Below are 20,803 nucleotides of genomic sequence, written 5' to 3'. Positions count from 1 at the left end.
ATTTATTGTCCCAAAGCCATGTGTGGTTGGAGAAGGCTGCGGTGTTTGCTTTATGATTGCTTCCTTCCCACCCATAACCTTTTGCCTTAAAACGGGATTCGCCCTGATCCTCAACCCAAGGCCGGGAAGCCTGGGCGCTTTGCCACGGGCGCTGGCACCGCAAGGTTCTTGAGGGACAGACATTCCTGGCTCTGACCCTGATTTTGATGCAAAGCTGAGTGCAAAAGTGCTGCTCTTCAGCTCCCCGGGCGCTTTCCCAGGGCACAAACTCACAGCCCCAAACTTCTCCCCTTGTGCATCCCCAGCCCCTGTTATTGAGGTTTGCATCTCCAGCCCCTGCTCGATGCCACCCTCAGCCCTAGCTCCATGCATTCCTAGCCCCTGCTACTGAGGTTTAGCCCCTGCAGCCCCTGCTCAATGCATCCCCCATCCTGCTATTGAGATTTGCATCCCCAGCATCTCCAGACCCTGCTTTGTGCACCTACAGCACCCCCAGCCCCTGCTTTGTGCACCCCCAGCATCCCCAGACCCCACTTTGTGCACCTCCAGCACCCCCAGACTCTGCCTTGTGCACCTACAGCCCCTGCTTTGTGCACCCCCAGCATCTCCAACCCCTGCTTTGTGCACCCCCAGCATCTCCAACCCCTACGTTGTGCACCCCCAGCACCACCAGCCCCTTCTTTGTGCACACCCAGAATCTCCAACCCCTGCCTTGTGCATCCCCAGCATCTCCAACTCCTACATTGTGCACCCCCAGCACCCCCAGCCCCTGCTTTGTGCACCCCCAACCCCTTCTCGATGCCACCAGCATCCCCAGCGTCTCTCTCTGCCAGCCCTGGGAGCTGCTCTGCAGACAGATGGCTGAGTGGGAACCATGGTGGCGAGCCCTCAAACAGGAGCCACAACCAGAGATGAGGAGAGGAAAAAACCACTTTTAGGGGGAAAAAAAGAAAAAAAAAGCCAATGTGCAGAAGGCAGCCACCCTCAGCGTCCTGCCCAGAGCCCCACAGAGCGGCTGTGGCCGAGAGAGGAACTGAGTCAGGGCCACCCCTGCGCAGCAGCAGCCCTGGGGAGCACCCTTGAGACCAGCACCAGACCCACCACAGGGATGGTTTGTTCTCATCCTCTCTGACACCAAAGCTAACCTGAGACGAGCTACCTGGAAGCTTGGAGCAGCCTGGAGGTCACAGCCTCGATAAATCAGGGGGGTAGGATCCCACTGCTGTGCCAAAGCATCAGCTGGACCATGGACCCGGCCACTTCTCAAGGACCATTTGCTGGGACACTGCTGCCTTCACCCCTGCGCAGTATGGGGTCTGCACACCACAGCTTGTAGAATCCTCTCACCCCATCAATTGTTCCTTGGGAGCAGAGCCCAGCACCCACCTGGCTCCAACCTCCCTTCCAGGAGCTGCAGAGCATGATGAGGTCTCCCCTCAGCCTCCTCTTCTCCAGACTAAACAGCCCCAGGGCCCTCAGCTGCTCCCACAACCCCTGTTCTCCAGCTCCTTCCCAGCTCCATTCTCTCCTCCAGATGCGCTCCAGCCCCTCAAGGTCTTTCTTGGAGTGAGGGACCCAAAACTGAACCCAAGGTTTGAGGATTCAAGTCCAGGAGGACAATCCCATCCCTGCTCCTGCTGGCCACCCCAGGGCTGATCCAAGCCAGGATGCCGGTGGCTTCTTGGCCACCTGGGCCACTGCTGGCTCATGTTCAGCCGCTGTCACCCCACAACTCCAGGTCCTTTTCCTTCAGGCACCTTTCCAGCCGCTCTTCCCCAAGCCTGGAGCTGCGCGGGGTTGTTGTGACCCCAGTGCAGGACCCAGCTCAGAGCCTTGTTGAACCTCAGCTTCTGATCCTTGGGGTAACTGCTGGGACCAAGCTCTGATGGGAAATGACCAAAAGCTTCTCTAGGCATTAATAATTCCATGATTTTCACCTCAGCCCAAGCTGGTGGCCACTTCGCTGGGCCACACTGGAAGCTTCCAACTAGGAGAGCAGCTTCAGCTGGGCCAGAGGGGGCTCAGCTGGGGGTTTTATCAGCAAGGGAGGCATCTTTCAGCATCCCTGAGGGTTAAGCCCAGCACGCAGCTTATCAGCTAAATGGAGCTGTGAAAGCCTCTATCTCAGAAGAAAAACATCGTGGAGCATCTTGCAACTTCAAATTACTGAGATCCCTCTCCTTTTCTTTCTTCCAAAGCAGAAAGCTGCAACTCCGCGCTCCCTTTCCTGGTGCTCATGGTGGATGCAGCAGCTCAGCAGGCTCCCCAAGCTCCTCCGTGTGTAGGAGTAGCTGCTGATTGGGAGCAGCCCAATTTCAAGGAACTCCCAAAAGTAACAAGCCTTAACGTCTATGCTGAATCAGAGGAATGAGATCCAGAGCAGCTCCTTGCTCTGCAGCCTGGAGAAAGCAAAGAACTGGTTTTCTGCAGCCAGAACCTCTTTGCTGTACAACCGCTACCCAGGGTTTCAATACAGGCTGTGGACGACGTGACTGAGAGCAGCCCTGAGAAGAAGGACTTAGGGTTCCGGCTGATGAGAAGCTCAACATAAGCCACAAAGTGCACTCAGCCCAGAAAACACCCATGTCCTGGGCTGCATCCAAAGAAGCTGTGGGGCCAGCAGGGACGGAGGGGATTCTGCTCCTCTGCTCTGCTCTGGTGTGACCCACCTGGAGCCCTGGGTCCAGTTCTGGAGTCCTCAGCCCAGGAAGGACATGGAGCTGGTGGAACGAGTCCAGAGGAGGCTACAGAGATGACCCAAGGGCTGGAGAACCTCCTGTATGAGGAGAGGCTGGGAGGGTTGGGGTTGTTCAGCCTGGAGAAGAGAAGGCTCCAAGGAGACCTTAGAGCAGCTTAGAGCAGCTGAAAGGGGCTCCAGGAAAGCTGGGGAGGGGCTCTGGATCAGGGAGGGCAGGGATAGGATGAGGGGAACAGTTTTGAGCTGCAAGAGGGGAGATTGAGATGAGATCTTAGGGTGCCGCATCCCTGGAGGGGTTCAAGGCCAGGTTGGATGGGGCTTGGAGCCCCTGATGCAGTGGGAGGTGTCCCTGCCCATGGCAGGAGTGGAACTGGATGGACTTTGAGGTCCAACCCAACCCATTCCATCATTGGATGATCCACGATGATCCCCGTTCCCCTCCTTCAAGCCTCCTGGAGACACTGTCTGCACGTCTGACCCTAATGAAAGGGCCCAGCACCTTCCCCACCGCCCAGCCAGTTAAACCTGCACAATCTGCGCTCGGCGCACACTAAAATAAACCCTCTCCTGGGTGAGGTCCTTATCATCCATGAGTCAAACCAGCCTCCCAGCCCTGGATCCGACCCGTGTCAATGCTGCCGAGCTTCGATGGGACAGGAGGCACCCGGGGGGTCTGCACCGTGGATTCTGCTGGGTGCTTTGCATCATTAAATAAAAAAAATCTAGAGCCCTCCTGGCTGTGACCTCTGGAAGGCGACTCCCTCTGCATGACAGCATCCAGGCTGCCCTCGCTGCTGCTCACTTGATCCCATCTCGTCCTCGCCTAATCCACGCTCCCCTCCCGGTATCCTCTGCTCCACTTTAATGCCAAACCTTGGCTGGCAGCCACTCGGCTTTTTATTTTTTTCCTCCTGTTATGCAACGTGCGGCTGAGCTGTTTGCCTTTCGCTGCGAGGGAAGTTTGTGAAGCTGGGAAGCCCAGCAGGTCTTGGGGTGCCCCAAATGGGGACCACGAAGCAGCAACTACAGCTCCTGGGGCTGCTGTCCCTTCGCCTTCTCCTCTTTCCAGCTCTACCACAGCATCCAGCCCTGCTCCTGTCCCCATGGGCTCCTCCAGATCGCTTGCTGCAAGCTCTCGCAGCATCCCAGCTAACCCTGTCGTCTCACAGCCTGGGTAATTAATGACACCGAGCGGTGGCTGCGGCCCCGTCTCACGTCGCTGCTGACACCAAGTCCAGTTTAGCTGCTCCCCGTGGGACAGAGAAGCACAATCATAGAATCAGCAGGTTGGAAGAGACCCACCAGATCATCGAGTCCAACCATTCCTATCCATCACTTTGAAGTCAAGTGTTGGCTTGGGAGAGCCATTATTTAAGGCTCAGGCTGGGGACACAATCCGCAGCAGCTGAACCCCAAGCTGGGTCATCAACCACACCGCAAGCTTATTTTGGGGTAGATTTAGGTGTTTCCCAGAGTGGAGGAGAAGCCTCCAAGCTCCAATTGGTGCCCACAAAGCTTCCTTCCTTGCTGCAGCTCGAGACCTCCAGCCAAGGCTTCCAAAACCCACCAGGACCTCAAAATTTGCACAAGACCCTCTTCCAGGGAACAAAGCTTCCCGAAGCCCATCTCTCTTTGGAGAGCATCCCATCCAGCCACCGCTGGCCCCTTGCTCTCAAACCCCACACCCACGAAGTCATTGGAGAGGGGAGAAGGTTGGGACACAGAGGACATTATGTTCCCTGCTCTCCCCTTAAATTATCCTGCCACATACACTATATCTCAGCGCTATTTTTAGGCCTTGCTTGTTTAATTATTGAGGAAGATCTTGAAGAATCTCTTGAAGGCGAGGAGATGAGCACCCGCGGGTGCTCACCAGATTTCTCACTGCTGCCGGTGGAGACTGTTCAGCCTTGGATTTCAGGGTGAAGAATGGGGTCACCACCCCTCTTTGCCACATGAATCCTCCAACACCAGCTCCTTCCTGGGCTTCGTTTGCCCTTGGGGATGAGGAAGGTTGAGAGGAGACCTCGTCCCTGCCTATAACTCCCTGATAGGAGGTTGTAGGGAGGTGGGTGTTGGTCTCTTCTCCCAAGTAACGAGTGATGGGATGAGAGGAAACGACCTCAGGTTGCACCAGGGAGGTTCAGAATCATAGAATAGTTTTGGAAGGGACCTCAAAGATCATCTAGTTCCAACCCCTTTGCCATGGGCAGGGACACCTCCCACTGGATCGGGGCCCAAGGTCCATCCAGCCTGACCCTGGAGCCCTCCAGGGATGGGGCAGCCACAATTTCCTTGGGCAACCTGTCCCAGTGATTGGACATCAGGAAATTTTCCTTCACCGAAAGGGTCCTCGGGCACTAGAACAGCTGCCCAGGGAGGTGATGGAGTCCTCATCCCTGGAGGGACTTAAAAGCCAAGTGGATGAGGTGCTCAGAGATGGTTCAGTAGTGGACGGGTAGCTGGATTCAATGGTCTCAAAGATCTTTTCCAACCAAACATTTTGAGGGTTCTATATGGAGAGAGCAGGGTTGGGCTGTGAAACCCAAGCGAGAACCTCCTCTTGCGCACAAGGAAAGCAGCTTCAAGGCTGAAACAAGGGACAAACCCCATCCCAGAACCAGCAGAAGTGACCACGTGCACAACCCATTGGAGCTGGGAAGCATCATCTCCCAGTTAGCAAAGACCAGTGCAACCCCAGCACCGTCTTCCACCAGGAACGAATGCAGCCCAGAATTCACCATTCTTATTTTTAACTAAAACAACCACTTTTCTTACTGAAAAATGACCTTATTCTCTGCTCGCCGAGTGGAATCGCAATGGCCTCAGACTTTTTTTTTTTTCCAACCCAGTTCCTTTCATGTTTTCACTCACAAAAAGCCAAGCAGAGGTTGGTCTTGATTTGAGATTAAAGAGTGACAGTCAACTCAAAGTCGGCTGAGATTTCAGGAAAATAATACTTAATGAAGTAAAAGCCTCAACTGGCACCAGCTGCCAGGGCTTTATCTTCAGTTTTCAATTGGTACCCGGTCCGGGGACATCAAGGAACACCTTGATTCACTCCAGCTGCTGATCTCAGATGGTCAGGATTAACTCCCACCAGCTGAGGAGACGGGTTGTTGAGGGTATCTATGATGCTGTCCGTGTTTCCTAAGGAAACCAGAGATAAATTAAGTCCTCTGTTTGGTCTGTTCACCCTCCCCCTCTCAGGCATGTTGGGTTCAAAGGTGAAGATATTCATGTGAACGGAGCAACAGGTTGAGTGAAAGTCGTTACGGACGACAGAGCGAGGGGGGATATCGTGACCATCTACTCTCTCATGAGTACTCTACTCTCATGAGTACTCTACCATCTACTCTACTCTCATGAGTACTCTCATGATACAAAACTCACTGGGAGTTTTGTATCCAGTTCTGGAATCCCAAACATAAGAAGGAGATGGAGCTGTAGGAACGGGTCCAGAGGAGGTCACAGAGATGATGCAAAGTCTTCTATGAGGCCAGGCTGAGAGAGTTGGGGTTCTTCAGCCTGGAGAAGGCTCCACAGAGACCTTAGAGCAGCTTCCAGTGCTGAAAGGGGCTACGGGAAAGCTGGGGAGGGGCTCTGGATCAGGGAGAGGATGAGGAGGAATGGGTTTGAGCTGCAAGAGGGGAGATTGAGATGAGATCTCGAGGAGAAATGTTTTGCTGTGAGGGTGGGGAGGCCCTGGCCCAGGTTGCCCAGAGCAGGGGTGGCTGCCCCATCCCTGGAGGGGGTCAAGGCCAGGTTGGATGGGGCTTGGAGCCCCTGATCCAGTGGGAGGAGGTGGAAATGGATGGGATTTGAGGTCCCTTCCAGCCCAAACCATTCCCTGATTCTACAATTGACCCCAAACTCACTCCAGAAGGCTGGCAGGGTAACCTCTCCTCGCAGGGTGGATGCCCCAATGCATCTTAGGTCCAAACCCCACAAATCCCCCTCTGCTGCACACCCCAACCCCGTTTCCAGCCCTGGTTGAGCACCAGGTCTTCCTCTCCCTGGGGAGGTCACCAAGCAATGCCAGGATGCTCCAAAGCCCAGCTCAAATTAATCACTGCAATTAAGGAAGGGCTGATGAAGGGCTTGGGATGGGCACCTCGAGGCAGAGCTGGAGTGGGATGCAGGCTCGGGGTGGGGAGTGTGAGTTGTCAACCCCTGCTCCTTAACACCCTGACAAGCTTATAACTATTTCATTTGTTACACTGTGAACCTTTTTAAATTAATGAACATAAGGTTGTCACGGTTGCCGTGGCAACGACACGTTGCCGGGGCAACAGCAGCGATGCAGAGCCTGCAGAGTGTAATCAGGGGTCAGGCTAACGATGGAGCCAGGATGCATGTGGGGGCTGCGGGAAGGGGCAGCGAGCCCCGGGGTTTGGAGGGTCTCTGACCCCCAAAACCAGCACAGATAAGTTGGAAAAACATTTGTGGTGCTTCCCTGCCACTGGCAACACGTTCCCATGGAGCAAAACTGCTTTGAAGCCTCCAGCATCTCCATGGACCAAGGACGCACGTGCCCCGAGCAAGTCTGGTCCCATTAAAAAGGAAGACAGGGGGCTCACAGACCCCATCCCACTGTCCCACCACCTCTCCTTCCCCTCCTTTCCGACCCCCGTGGGTCTGTCCAGGTCTCCATTCCCTGGTCCATCAAGACCAAGGGCGGCTGAGGCAGAGCAGACAAATCCATGGGGCAAAACCTCACCTCCAGGTCTCCTCTTGAAGGGACATGAGGACAACCAGGTGGTTTGGGAACAGCTCATCCTTGCTCTTCCCACCAGGAGCCAGGGACTGGGATGCTTTGTCCCATCACCTCAGCCCTTTCCCTGCATCTTCTCACCCCGGCAGCTCGGAGGCTGCTTGGGATCCTGAGCAGAAGAGATTCTGCAGCCAGAAAACTCTTGAAGTGCATCAATTTCCCCCCCACTCAGAGTCACAGGGGGGTGGGAGAGGAGGGAGCAGCTCAACACCTCTGCAAAAAAACCCTCCCTGAAATTCAGAGCAGGAAAACGCCTTTGCAAGGTCCTCAGGCACGTGGGGTTTGCACTCCTGGTGCCGAGTCCACGGAAAAGGACATTTTATGTGTAGTCCCAGCCCAGAAACCAACCGTGTCCTGGGCTGCGTCCAGAGCTGTGGGAGCAGCAGGGAGAGGGAGGGGATTCTGTCCCTCTGGTGAGACCCACCTGGAGCCCTGGGTCCAGTTCTGGAGTCCTGAGCACAGGGAGGACATGGAGCTGATGGAGCGAGGCCAGAGGAGGCCACGGAGATGATCCAAAAGCTGGAGAACCTCCTGTGTGAGGCCAGGCTGGGAGAGTTGGGGTTCTTCAGCCTGGAGAAGACTCCAGGGAGACCTTAGAGCAGCTTCCAGTGCTGAAAGAGGCTCAAGGAAAGCTGGGGAGGGGCTGTTGAGCAGGGAGGGCAGGGAGAGGATGAGGTGGAATGGTTTTCAGCTGCAAGAGGGGAGATTGAGATGAGATCTTGGGGAGAAATGTTTTGCTGTGAGGGTGGGGAGGCGCTGGCCCAGGTTGCCCAGAGCAGGGGTGGCTGCCCCATCCCTGGAGGGGTTCAAGGCCAGGTTGGATGGGGCTTGGAGCCCCTGATCCAGTGGGAGGTGTCCCTGCCCTTGGCAGAGGTGGGACTGGATGGGCTTTGAGGTCTCTTCCAACCCACCCCTTTCCACCATTCGATGACCTCCGGCCCCTCTCGCTACCAGCAGCTCCACGCACGTGAGATCCACCTCCAGGAGAACCCACCAGGTGCTCGTCCTGCAGGGACAGTGGTGGCTCTGGGTGGCGAAGCCTTGACCAGCTGTGAAGAGAAGCTCCCTGCCCTGTGGAATCCAGCAAAGCGATGGGGCGAAGCCCATGCAGCTGGGAGGAAGGCGAGGTGGGAACCGTCCCACCTCAGCACAGGGTGTGGTGGTCGCCCTCCGCTCAGACCATGGTTGATGTCTCCCCGAGACCGAAGCTAGAGGGTGTGAACGGGAGAAAAATGGGGTGGGGAAGGCAAGTTTCGGGGCTGGCGACTTCTCTGCCTCCTGGGAAGGGGGGTGTGGGGCTCATCCCAGGGCTGCCAGCGCGGAGGAGGGCGGCTCTGTCCCCAGCAGCCTTCACCAGGTCCCTCAAGGTCCCTACAGCATCGCAGGTACCTTCAAGGTACATCTGGTCCAGGCTTGGTTTGCACCCAAACAAGCCCTAGGGGTGGGCATTGGGTGCCTGGTACGAACCACGAACACCCACTCCCTTTCCAGCCCTGGAAAACGCACGATGTAAAGCAATATATACATGGAACATCGACATATATATATATAATATTCAAAAATATAAGGGGTTTGAGCGCTTTTTAAAATTATTTCTATATAAATATTTTAAAAACCTCCCAAAACTGAGCTCAAACCCATTTTCTAACCCTGTTTTTGAAGGTAACTTGATGCTGAGCTGCTGGAATGACCCATCAGGGGTGGACACCAACCCTCTGGGGCTCGGGATGCAGCTCGGCTGCCGAGGACACCCACGTCCCCAAGCCCAAGTCTTTGTGCTGAGGTTTCGTAAGCCCCCACGTGCACGTTTCTTTCCGAACCCTTTCCAGCTCTACTGCCTGTCAGGGAGATGTCTAAATATTTCTGTTTCCCCCAAATACATTTTTCATCAGAATTGGAAAGGGCTTGCGGAGCGGGGGGGGAATGGAACCAATCACGAAAACACCGAAATCCACTTTCAGGTTTGAATAAAAGCAGCATCTTCTAATTAGGAGGAGGATGCACCCTCTGGCCTCCGAGGGATAGATCCACGCGCCTCTCCTGGGGCTTTGCTAGGTTGTAGAGCACCACGAAGCCCTGTTTCCATCCTCCTGATGGGAGGCGAAGCACGCGGAGTCCCAAGGGGTCAATTTGCCTCGTTATCTCCTGAGGAAATCCACTGCCAGGGACCAGAGCGGAGCCAGGCTCCTCTTGTGCCCCAGATAACGCTGTCACCCCACAGAAACCAGGCTTGTCCCAGCAGAGAGGCCAAAAGGTGAAGGAGATAGAGCAGAGCTTCCCTCCTGCTGTTAAAAGCAGGACTGGGACGCCCACGAGGGACAAGTGTCCAGGAGACCTTGCCCAGCTCTGCTCTCCATCACTCGCAATCAGAGCTGCAGCCAAACCTCCCCAGTGCAAACCAGGAGGAAAACAGCAAAGCAAATGAGAAATTAAAAATGAAATGAAACTAATTTAAACATTTCCGAGATGCCCACGACCTGCAAGGGCGCTCGGGCCACCCTGGGGCTTGTTTGCCAGCGCGTCGCCTTCCAGGCTGGAGGGGTTGGGGGGGGGGGAAGGCCTGGGAGCTGGTGTCCCTGCAGCCCAGTGGGGACCCAAGCACTGAGAAGCACCCAAGGACTGAGCCCCATTGCTGTGAGGATGCATTGAAGCAGCACCCAGGGGCTGATTCCTTCAAGGTCTGAGCCCCAAGGATGCGCTGCAGAGCATCCAAACACTGAGCAGCACCCAGGGACTGAGCCCTGTTGCTGTGAAGATGCATTGAAGCAGCACCCAGGAGCTGAGATTTGCTCGAGAACTGAGCCCCATCACTGCAAGGATGCACCACAGAGCACCCAAGCACTGAGCAGCACCCAGGGACCGAGCCCCATGGGTGTGAGGATGCACTGAAGCAGCATCCAGGGGTGGAGCATCACCTCTGGATCTGAGCCCCATGGCTGTGAGGATGCGTTGAAGCAGCCCCCAGGGGCTGATTCCCTCAAGGTCTGAGCCCCAGCGCTGCAAGGACGCGCTGCAGAGCATCCAAACACTGAGCAGCACCCAAGAACCGAGCCCCGTGGCTGTGAGGATGCATTGAAGCAGCACCCAGGGGCTGAGCGTCACGCAGGGACTGAGCTCCATCGCTGCGTGGACACGCTGCGGAGCACCCAAGCACTGAGAAGCACCCAGGGGCTGAGAATCATTGCTGTGAGGATGCACTAGAGCAACGCTCAGGCACTGAGCATCATGTAGTGACCGAGCATCACCCTGCGACTGCTCCCCATCGCTGTGAGGACGTGCTGCAGCATCACCCGGGTGCCGAGCATCATCATCCAGGTGGTGAGCGTCGCCCTGGAGCTGAGCCCCATCGCTGTGAGGACGCGCTGCAGCATCACCCGGGTGCCGAGCATCCCCCAGGGTCACCGCTCTCAAGGTCCTGTGCTCCCACCACCACCGTTTCTGCCTCTCCCCAGTGAGCTGCACGAGTCCCCCGACCAAACCGGGCAAAGCCAACGCTTCTCTTTCCAAGAGGGTCATTTCCAGAGGCCAAAACATGACCCAGCAGCTGAACCGCAGCTTCCCCTTGCAGCAGCACCAGAGTCAGCATCATGTGCCGCGGGTGACGCCGAGCTCCCTCCCTCTCCGCTTTCCTTTTTCATGTGCAATATTTAATTTTTTTAAAAGGAAGGCGGCGGGGGGAAATAAGCATAAGGAGCCTGGCCTCATGGAACCCTGCGAATTCGCGCCAGGGCCAGCTTCAGAGAGGAAAAGACCAGCAAAATCTGCTCCAGCAGCAGTCAAGGCTAATTAAATAGCAAATGCATCCCTTCCCTAAGGATTCAGCACGTTCTCACTGCAGCTGCCGTCGTGACCTCTCTGGTGGTGGCTCAGCCCCCCGAAACACGGGGTCAAGCTCGTAGCTGCGCGAACCCCGATTTGAACGCCCATGGGGTGCATCCTGGGGGTGCTCCCTTCGTGCTCCCTGCCCTAAAGTCAAAGTCACTCATGCAGAAAGTACCTGCCAGCCCTGGCCGTCTCCAAGCACGAGGGACTAATCCTGTTTTACAGATTAAGGAAGCCTCTCGCCACGTGATGGCTTGGAAATAGCACCCGAGTCCCTTCTCTGCTCCAAGACGCGGCCATCCGACCCCTCCCTGCCGCCCCACCAGAGCCAGGACCCCTGTTTTATTGGGTAAATCCTAATCCTAGGACTTCGTTTCTCCAATTCTTCACATGCAGGGCTCAGTTTCTCCTCTTCAAGCCCAGGGACAACCTGCCCCTCCTTGCCAGCCCCCTGCTCACCCACCTCCGCTCCCTAATCCCCCCTGATCCTCATTTCTGCCTCCGTGTTGGAAAGTCCTTATCAAACTCCCTTGTCTAACTCGGGAGCAGAGAGATAACTCGCTATCTCCCACCCCAATCTCTTCCACAGTCTATTTTCTTCCTTCCCAGAGTTGATTTCCCTCACCTAATTGCCCGGAAAGCTCTTTTCCTTTCCTCTAATCAGTCTGGAGCAGACTTTCTCTAGATAATTGTGCCGAGTCCTGATCACTCTTCTCATCTCCGTCTCTCCAACACTCCCATTCCTTCACTAAACTCATCTGCTGGAGCCGCGTTCCTTGGTCTAATTATTTCAAGGCTCCATTGAGTTACTTAATTGCTTCCTCGCGTGGTGGCACCGTATCTGAGAGCTCCCAGAGCATCTGGGACGGGACTCAGGTCTGAGTTATCCTGGTACAACTGTGTTTCCAGTGAATGAACTTGTTCCAGGTGCGAGATGGTGCGAGCCCGGAGCAAAAACTGCTTTGGAAAAAAGGAGTTTTCCCAGAGCAGTGGTGGCTGCTCCAGCCCTGGAGGTTTTCAAGGCCAGGTTGGATGGGGCTTGGAGCTCCTGATCCACTGAGAGGTGTCCCCATGGCAGAGGGGGGGACTGGACGGGCTTTGAGGTCCCTTCCAACCCAACCCATTCCCTAATTCTATGATGCTGAAACAGCCCATTAAACCCAGGCTGATGCCCCCGGTCCCCGCAGCCCTTGGAGGATCCAGCTGGGACCCTTTCCCTCCCATCCCTGCAGCCTCACAGTAGCCGGGGAGCGGAGCCAGGAAAACCAACCCTATTCTCGTTATCACCCAGCCTCCTCCTCTTTCCCAGGCTAATTGATCCACTGTTTTGATTTCTTATCAAATTGCTCTCAGCCTCGGATGCTCCCTTAATCAATCCTCAGCCCTATCTGTCCCCAGGACCGCTGGGAGACCTTTCTCTGCAGCCACCGCTCTATCTAATCGCTCGGGGACTTTACCTAATTGGTGTAAAACCTGATTTCTTTCTCTAATCGCTCCGAGGCCCCGATTCACTTATCTAATCGCTCCAAAGCCCAGGCCTTGCACACCTCTCTCCGGCATATCCTCCTCCATAGGTTTTTTTTTCTCTCCCCGCAGGTGGCTCGGCTCTCTTGACTCCCTAATCCTTCAGCCGCTTGATCCCTTTAACTAATCCAGCCAAGATTTGGCACCCTTGCTCCCCTAACCCAGTGCTGGGAGGAGGAAACCCACCACAGAGCCATTCTCTCTCTTTTTTTTTGCCCTGCAGCAAAGACTAAACTTGCCTAGTTGGGTTTTTGCCGGCTCCTCCCCTCCAATGGTCCCTTGGGAATGGGAATGTGCGTTCCCGACACGCAGAAGCTGGGAAGGGACGCACGCATCACAGCATCGGATCTCTCGGGAAGGGCAACACGCATCCCAACACCCAGTTTGGGAAAGATAACGTGCATCCCCCAGCTCCCTATCTCTTGGGAAGGGCAACATGCATCCTCAGTGTCCAGTTTGGGAAGGGCAACACGCATCCCAGTGACCAATCCCTTGGGAAGGGCAACGTGCATCCTCAGTGCCCAGTTTGGGAAGGGTAACGCGTGTCCCAGTGCCCAATTTGGGAAGGTCCACATGCATCCCCAGTGTCCAATCCCTTGGGAAGGACAACGCACGTCCCAGCACTGAGTTTGGGAAGGGCAACGCGCATCCCTAGCTCCTGATCCCTTGAGAAGGGCAACGTGCAACCTCAGCGTCCAGTTTGGGAAGGGTAACGCATGTCCCAGTGCCCAGTTTGGGAAGGTCCACATGCATCCCCAGTGTCCAATCCCTTGGGAAGGGCAACGCACGTCCCAGCACCGAGTTTGGGAAGGGCAACGCGCATCCCTAGCTCCTGATCCCTTGAGAAGGGCAACACACGTTCCCAGTGCCCAGTTTGGGAAGGGCAACACACATCCCCAGCTCCCAATCCATTGGGAAGGGCAACACACATCGCAGCTCCTGATCCTTTGGGAAGGGCAACGTGCATCCTCAGTGTCCAATTTGGGAAGGGCAACACGCATCCCAGCTCCCAATCTATTGGGAAGAGCAACACGCGTCGCAGCTCCTGATCCCTTGGGAAGGGCAACGCGCATCCCCTGCTCCCAGTTTGGGAAGGGTAAGACACATCCCCAGCTCCCAACCCCTTGGGAAGAGCAACACACATCCCAGAGCCCAATTTGGGAAGGGCAACACGCACCCCAGCTCCCGATTCCTTGGGAAGGGCAACACGCATCATAGAATCATAGAAGCACTAGGTCGGAAAAGACCCACTGGGTCATCGAGTCCAACTGTTCCCATCATCCCAGCACCCGATCCCTCGGGGTGCGACGGCCACACCGGTGCTGGAGACGCAGGCGTTGCCTTGCGGCCCCCCCGGGGTCGCCCCCCACCAGAGGAATCTCCCCTCTCTGCCGGGACAGGGTGCACCAGCCCGACCAGTTCCCACTCTGCTGCACCCACTGGGCTGGGCGCGGGGAGGGGATGGGATGGAGGTGAAGAGCAGCTCAGGGTTTGTATCCTGGCAGGGAAGGGGGTTTGCATCGCCGCTCCCCTCACCTAGGGCTGCAGCGGCCCTTGCGCCAACAGGACCCGGCGCCGCCTTCGTGGGCTGCAGCGGCGCAGCTCGGGGAGCCCTTTTCTTTCCTCCTGGTGAGTCACGTCCGCTGATTCAGGCAAAAGAAGTTGACAGGGGTAAAAACATCCACCAGCGCCAGCCTGGAAGGATCCCAAGGCTGAGAGTGAAGTGGCAGGAACAGAGTAAAAAGGAGATGGATTCCCGTCCCGGGGTGGCTCGCAGCTCACCGAGCCTCAGATAGAAGGTTCAGAAGTTTCCAATCCCTGTCTCCCTGCTCCAGTGACCACTCAAGAGCTCTAGCAGACCCCAGACCTTCCCTGACCTCACGCCTGCAGCTCTGCTCGCCTCCAGCTGGCTGCTTCAGCCCCAGAGCTCATTCCTTCCCCTGGAGCATCCACGCTGAGCAAAAGCTTCCCCTTCCCACAGCTGGTGGGGCTCAGCAGCACAAGGTCACCCCTGCTTCGGCCTCGGAGCCGCGCAGGGTGACTCACGGCTGGTTCCCATCACTGCTCAGCCCCAAAAGGGGAAGGTTTTGGGGTGGAAAGTGCTGCCTTTCCATCCTGGGAGACAGAGGAAGCTTCATGATGAGCTCCATCGTCTTATTGCTTGGGCTTCCCTTGCTTCCGAGACTCGGGTTGAAGCTGAACCCAGAGATAGAATCACAGAATCACCAGGTTGGAAAAGACCCAGCGGATCATCGAGTCCAACCATTCCCATCAATCACTAACCCATGTCCCTCAGCACCTCGGCCACCCGGCCCTTAAACCCCTCCAGGGAAGGGGACTCAACCCCCTCCCTGGGCAGCCTCGGACACTGCCCAATCACCCTTTCCATGAAGCATCTTTTCCTAATGTCCAGCCTGACCCTCCCCTGGTGGAGCTTGAGGCCATTCCCTCTCGTCCTGTCCCCTGGCCCTTGGGAGAAGAGCCCAGCTCCCTCCTCTCCACAACCTCCTCTCAGGGAGTCGCAGCGAGCAGTGAGATGCTGTGATGGTTGAAGCTGAACCCAGAGATGATGCTCCCTCCAATATCAAGGAGGAGAGACGGGGCTACGTGGGGCTGGAAGCAAAGGAAATGGGAATTGGGGCTCACCTGGGACCTTCAGCCAGGGTGCAAGAGCTGGGGCTTCATCCTTGCTCTCTGGAAGAGGGAACAGGGCAGTGAATCTCTACTTTGGGATTTTTCAGAGCCTCGTTAATCAGCCGCAGCCCCCAAGGGTTTTTATTCCCGGCTCCAGGTGCCACTAAATCCCCCTCCCCGCTGTTCCCAGGGTGGGAGAGTGAAGTGGGAGACATCAGACCCCCAGCCCCTCCCCGGGTCCCTGCCCTCCGCGCGGGGCTGGCAGCTCGTTCCCAGCAGCGAGCAGTGGGAATCTGGTGCTGTTTGTTTGCAATCCAGCGCTGACCCCAGCACTGGGAGAGGAATGACTCAGCTTCCAGTTCAGGGCAAGATTCCTCCTCGGGCCTCTCCTTTCGGTTAAAATCAGCGCCGTTCGGAGACGCAGCAATTAAATCGTCTCATTAAATTGGCGTTTCTAACCAGCAACGGGCTGCAAGCTTTGCACGCAGACACTTCTTGTGCAAAGGATGGAAAGCAGCAGAGCCCTTGGAGCGTTGGCTGGGGGGAATCATTCGCAAAGCAAAGGGGGCTGCAGGCTCCAGGAGGACCATGTCCAGGTCCCCGAGGAGCTCGGTTCTCCTGCTGCAGCCCCTGAAGGGTTAACACCCACCTCTGGAGTTAACACCATCTCTGCTTTGGCTGCACACAGTGTTTCTTGCCCCAGGGGCAAAGCCTTCACCCACCCCTGCCTGCTCTGCCCTGGGGATGCTGGAGGGCACAGCAGCTCCTGTCAGCCTGCGCAGCTCCAGGCTTGCTGGAGGAGCCAGGGACTCTGGGAGCATCTCCATCCTCCAGGAGCTTGCAGTCCCTCTCCCTTCCTTGGCCCTGCTCCTCTTCCCTTGCTCAGCCCCCAGCCTGCCCCTCAGGAATGGCTCCATCCCTCCCTGCCTCCTCCAGCCCAGCCTGCAAAACAGGAGATGAAGCTACAGGAGATAGAAAGGGATTTAACCCTGCGTGCACGGGGCTGTGATCCAGTGCTCCAGACCAGGAGAAGCCTGGCTGGAAACTGCCTGGAGGCAATATTTTCCCAGAAAGGGTGATTGGGCAGCGTCCGAGGCTGCCCAGGGAGGGGGTTGAGTCCCCTTCCCTGGAGGGGTTGAAGGGCCGGGTGGACGAGGTGCTGAGGGACATGGGTTAGTGATTGATGGGAATGGTTGGACTCGATGATCCAGTGGGTCTCTTCCAACCTGGTCATTCTGTGATTCTATGAAAAAGCTGAGCCCAGATACTCCCCAGGTTCCCGGGGATCAGCAGGACTGGCTGCTTTCCCCACAGAGGAGGACAGCCCATCAAACCCTTAAGCCACTCTATCCCTGCTCATCCATGTCCAGTGCTGGAATCCTCAGTGTAAGAAGGAGATGGAGCTGTTGGAACGGGTCCAGAGGAGGCTACAAGGATGATGTGAGGGCTGGAGAACCTCCCGTAGGAGGACAGGCTGAGAGAGTTGGGGTTGTTCAGCCTGGAGAAGAGAAGGCTCCGAGGAGACCTTAGAGTGACCTTCCAACACCTGAAGGGGCTACAAGAAAGCTGGGGAGGGGCTGTTCAAAAAGGTTTCTGATGATAGGACGAGGGGGAATGAGGATAAACTGGAGAGGGGCAGATTTAGGCTTGATATAAGGAAGAATTTCTTCACCATGAGGGTGGGGAGGCCCTGGAGCAGGTTGCTCCATCCCTGGAGGGGTTCAAGGCCAGGTTGGATGGAGCTTGGAGCCCCTGATGCAGTGGGAGGTGTCCCTGCCCATGGCAGGAGGGTTGGAAGTGGATGATCTTTAAGGTCCCTTCCAACCCAAACTCTTCTAGGATTCTACCTCAGAGCCAGGTCCCTCTTGGGATGCTGGAGCCCAGGAGCATGAAGCCAGCGCCCGCCCCAGGCTCAGCCAGGAGGGAAGCGGTGGAGCGAGGCAGAAACACGACCCCAAAGCCTCCCACCCCCCCAGGATCCGCTCCCCGCTGGCAGCGTCGCCCCGCGGAGCCCAGCTCGGTGTTGGAGCTCTGGTACCCGCGATGCTCCAGCCTGGCACGTCTTCCCAGGGTTTCCAAAGCAACCGCAGAAACACAACAAACAGCAACAACGCGCAGCAGACAGTCAGCAAACATTCCCCCTCTTATTTTCTCCCCGCTTCGGTTTGTGCTTTTTTTCCCTCTTCTCCCACGAGGAAGCTGCTGCCACCGTCACAAAGGAACAACAATATTAGTCTGAAGCGCACGAAGCCCTCGCCGTCCCAGCGGGAGCCGCGGCACCAAGCTCCCGGCGCTGCTGGAAAAGCGAGCGGGGAGCCCAGAAATCCCTGCCGAACCCCGAGAGCCGCGCGGGGAGGCTCGCGCCCCTCACCTACCTCCTCGGTGCTGCAGGGGAGGTCTTGGTGCGCTGAGAAAATCGGGTTGCGCCCAAGCCAGGTTGGCCAAGGCAAGCGATTCCCTGCTCCCGAGCAGCCACGGTGCTTCCCAAGGATGTTGGGGTGTCCTGAGCTCAGGGCTGGGATGCAGCCGGTACCGATTTTTTTTGTGGTTTAGGGGGGGGGGATCCAGGACTCAGCGCCCTTTTCCACAGGGCAGGGAGCACGTGAGCATCCTCAACGCCAACGTAGGAGCAGGTAGGGGATGCGGAGGCAGTGGATGCGCCCGTGGAAATGATACGAGGAATATCAGAGGGGTTTAAGGGCACCTCAGGGCTGGCCGAGGCGGCACCGCAGCCCGAGCGCTGCCACCTCCTTGGGAGGAGGATTAATGGGGGCAACGTGGGGCGCGAGCTTTCAAACCGGGATTAGCGTCGCCGCGGCACGTGATGCCAGGAGAGCTGCTCTCGGGGAGTCCTGCCCTCAAACCAGCCAACCCAGCACCCACCGTGCAGAATCAGGACCCTCAGCAGCAGTTTCTGAGCCCACCTGAACAACTTCTCATCCTTTCAGGGTTTGTGGGTTGCTGGGAGGGTAGCGGAGTAGATGAAAGATGCTCCCAGGACAACGAGCCCCCAGCCACAAACCTACCTGCAACTCCTCCGTCCCATCTCGCCTCTCCCTCCTAAAACCTGGGAAATGCCAATCCCAGCAGCTCCTTTTCCACCCCAGAGCGGGTCTGGTGGCCCCTATCTCCACTGATTACACTTGGCAGCTGCCTCCAATCTCCTTAACTCCTGGAAACACTGAGTGCCACAGGCTGCAGGGGTTATCTTTGATGCCAGCCTGATTAGACTTGAAATGCTTCATGCGTATCCCGTACCTCGTGCCATTTTTCTCACCCATCTGGCATCTCATTTCTGCTCCTGGAGGCAACAAGGAACGAGGGAGAGGGAGCTGGGCTGGAGGAATCGGGGCCAGGGTTGCTAAGGGGCTGCCTGGCAACTGGGGATGCGAGGGATGAGGTGAAATAAGAGCTTCATGGGGAGCTTAAATCACTCCCTTCCTCCCCATCCCCAAGCAAAACCTTGAGGGATGGTTTTAGCCACAGGCTGGGACGGGACCTGACTTTCCCTGCGCCCCCTTTTTGCATTTGCTGAGGTGCTGAGGGACATGGGTTAGTGATTGATGGGAATGGTTGGACTCATGATCCGATGGGTCTTTTCCAACCTGGTGATTCTACGATTCAATGGCCCAAACTCAAGCACCGCGCAGCGCCCAGCGAGCCCCGCGACCTGGCGATGAAGAGATTTGAGGAGAAGTCCCTTTCCCTGGGTACCACTTTATCCCAAATCGGGGTTGCACATCCTGAGATCAGAGTCACTGATCCACCCCCCCAGCCAGGGCTCCGCCAGGCGTGTTTGGAGCATCCCGGTCCTGCAGCAGGAGGATGCTGGTCCCCAGCAGGCTGCAGGGTGCCCAGCAGCGCCCAGCACCCCAGCCTGCGCCCCGCTGCTTTCCCCCGGCTTGCAATGACATCTAGTGGAGCTGCCTTGGGAACTGGCTCAGCCTCAACCAGCCCAAGGGGGCTCTTGCTGCTTTTCCAGGGCTGAATTTCCACCTCCAACCTCCTCCTCGAAACGCGTGGGCAGGAGGCAAGAGGCAGCATCTGATTTCTGAGCCGTGGCTGGCCATGGCACAGCTTTCCAGCAGCCAAAAATCACCTTTTCTACAGTGAAATCCTTTTCCACAGCGATACCGAGTCCCCTCCAGCCTGCGCCGAGCGATGCTCGAGGAGCCTGGGGTCAGCATCATGCAGAACCTTTTACATGAGGCTCCCCCTCCATCCCCATTGATCAGGGGCTCCAAGCCCCATCCAACCTGGCCTTGAACCCCTCCAGGGATGGGGCAGCCACCCCTGCTCTGGGCAACCTGGGCCAGGGCCTCCCCACCCTCACATCAGAACATTTCTCCCCAAGATCTCATCTCAATCTCCCCCCTTGCAGCTCAAAACCGCTCCTGATCATCCTCTCCCTGCTCTCCCTGCTCAAGAGCATCTCTCCAGCTTTCCTTGAGCCCCTTTCAGCACTGGAAGCTGCCCTAAGGTCTCCCTGGAGCCTTCTCCAGGCTGAAGAACCCCAACTCTCTCAGCCTGTCCTCAGACAGGAGGTTCTCCAGCCCTCGCATCATCTCCGTGGCCTCCTCTGGCCTCACTCCAACAGCTCCATGTCTTTCCTGCTCTGAGGACTCCAAAACTGGACCCAGGGCTCCAGGTGGGTCTCACCTGAGGGGCAGAATCCCCTCCCTCCCTGCTTCTCCCACTGCTCCGGATGCCTTCATAGTTCCCAGAATCCAGGTCCTGCAGCTGGTGCAGCACCCAACAGGTTAATGGTGAAACTGGAAGGGTGAGTCAGCTCCATCCTTCTTTCCGTTACAGACATAATCATCATCTTTAGGAGATGCAATCAGCGTATTTCTTGAAGAATTAAGTGTGTCTGAACGCAGCCTAAATTCCTCGTGCAAGAGTTGAGGTGAAGTCCCTCAGCACTTCTTCAAGGGACCTGGAATGGGAACGATTCCCATTGCCACGAGCCAAGAGGACAGAGAATCCCTAGGTTGGAAAAGACCTCCAGGATCACTCACTCCAAGATGCACTTTGCTTTGGGGTAGAGGGAGGTGGTGCAGGAGGTGCCTAAAGCACCCAGGGAGGGAAAGAAGCAGCAGGTGAGGAGCACAAAGTTGGTTTACGAAGAAAAATCATCCACAGCAATAGTGTATTTTTATTTTATCCATATTTCTTTGGAGTAACTGAGCAAGGGCAGCACAGCTGAGAGGGTAAGCGCTGGTTGCAGCTTTTATACGATAGAAATAAAAGGAAAAGATACACAAAACACACATACAAACATCACTTTCTGAAGACAAGACAGACAGAGGACGTAGGTGGTGATTTATCAGGTACCGTTGAGCTGCCTCAAG

The sequence above is a fragment of the Phaenicophaeus curvirostris genome, chromosome 29, assembly GCF_032191515.1.
Source record: "Phaenicophaeus curvirostris isolate KB17595 chromosome 29, BPBGC_Pcur_1.0, whole genome shotgun sequence".
NCBI classification, from domain to species: Eukaryota; Metazoa; Chordata; class Aves; order Cuculiformes; family Cuculidae; genus Phaenicophaeus; species Phaenicophaeus curvirostris.
This window is presented reverse-complemented; position numbering follows the sequence as displayed.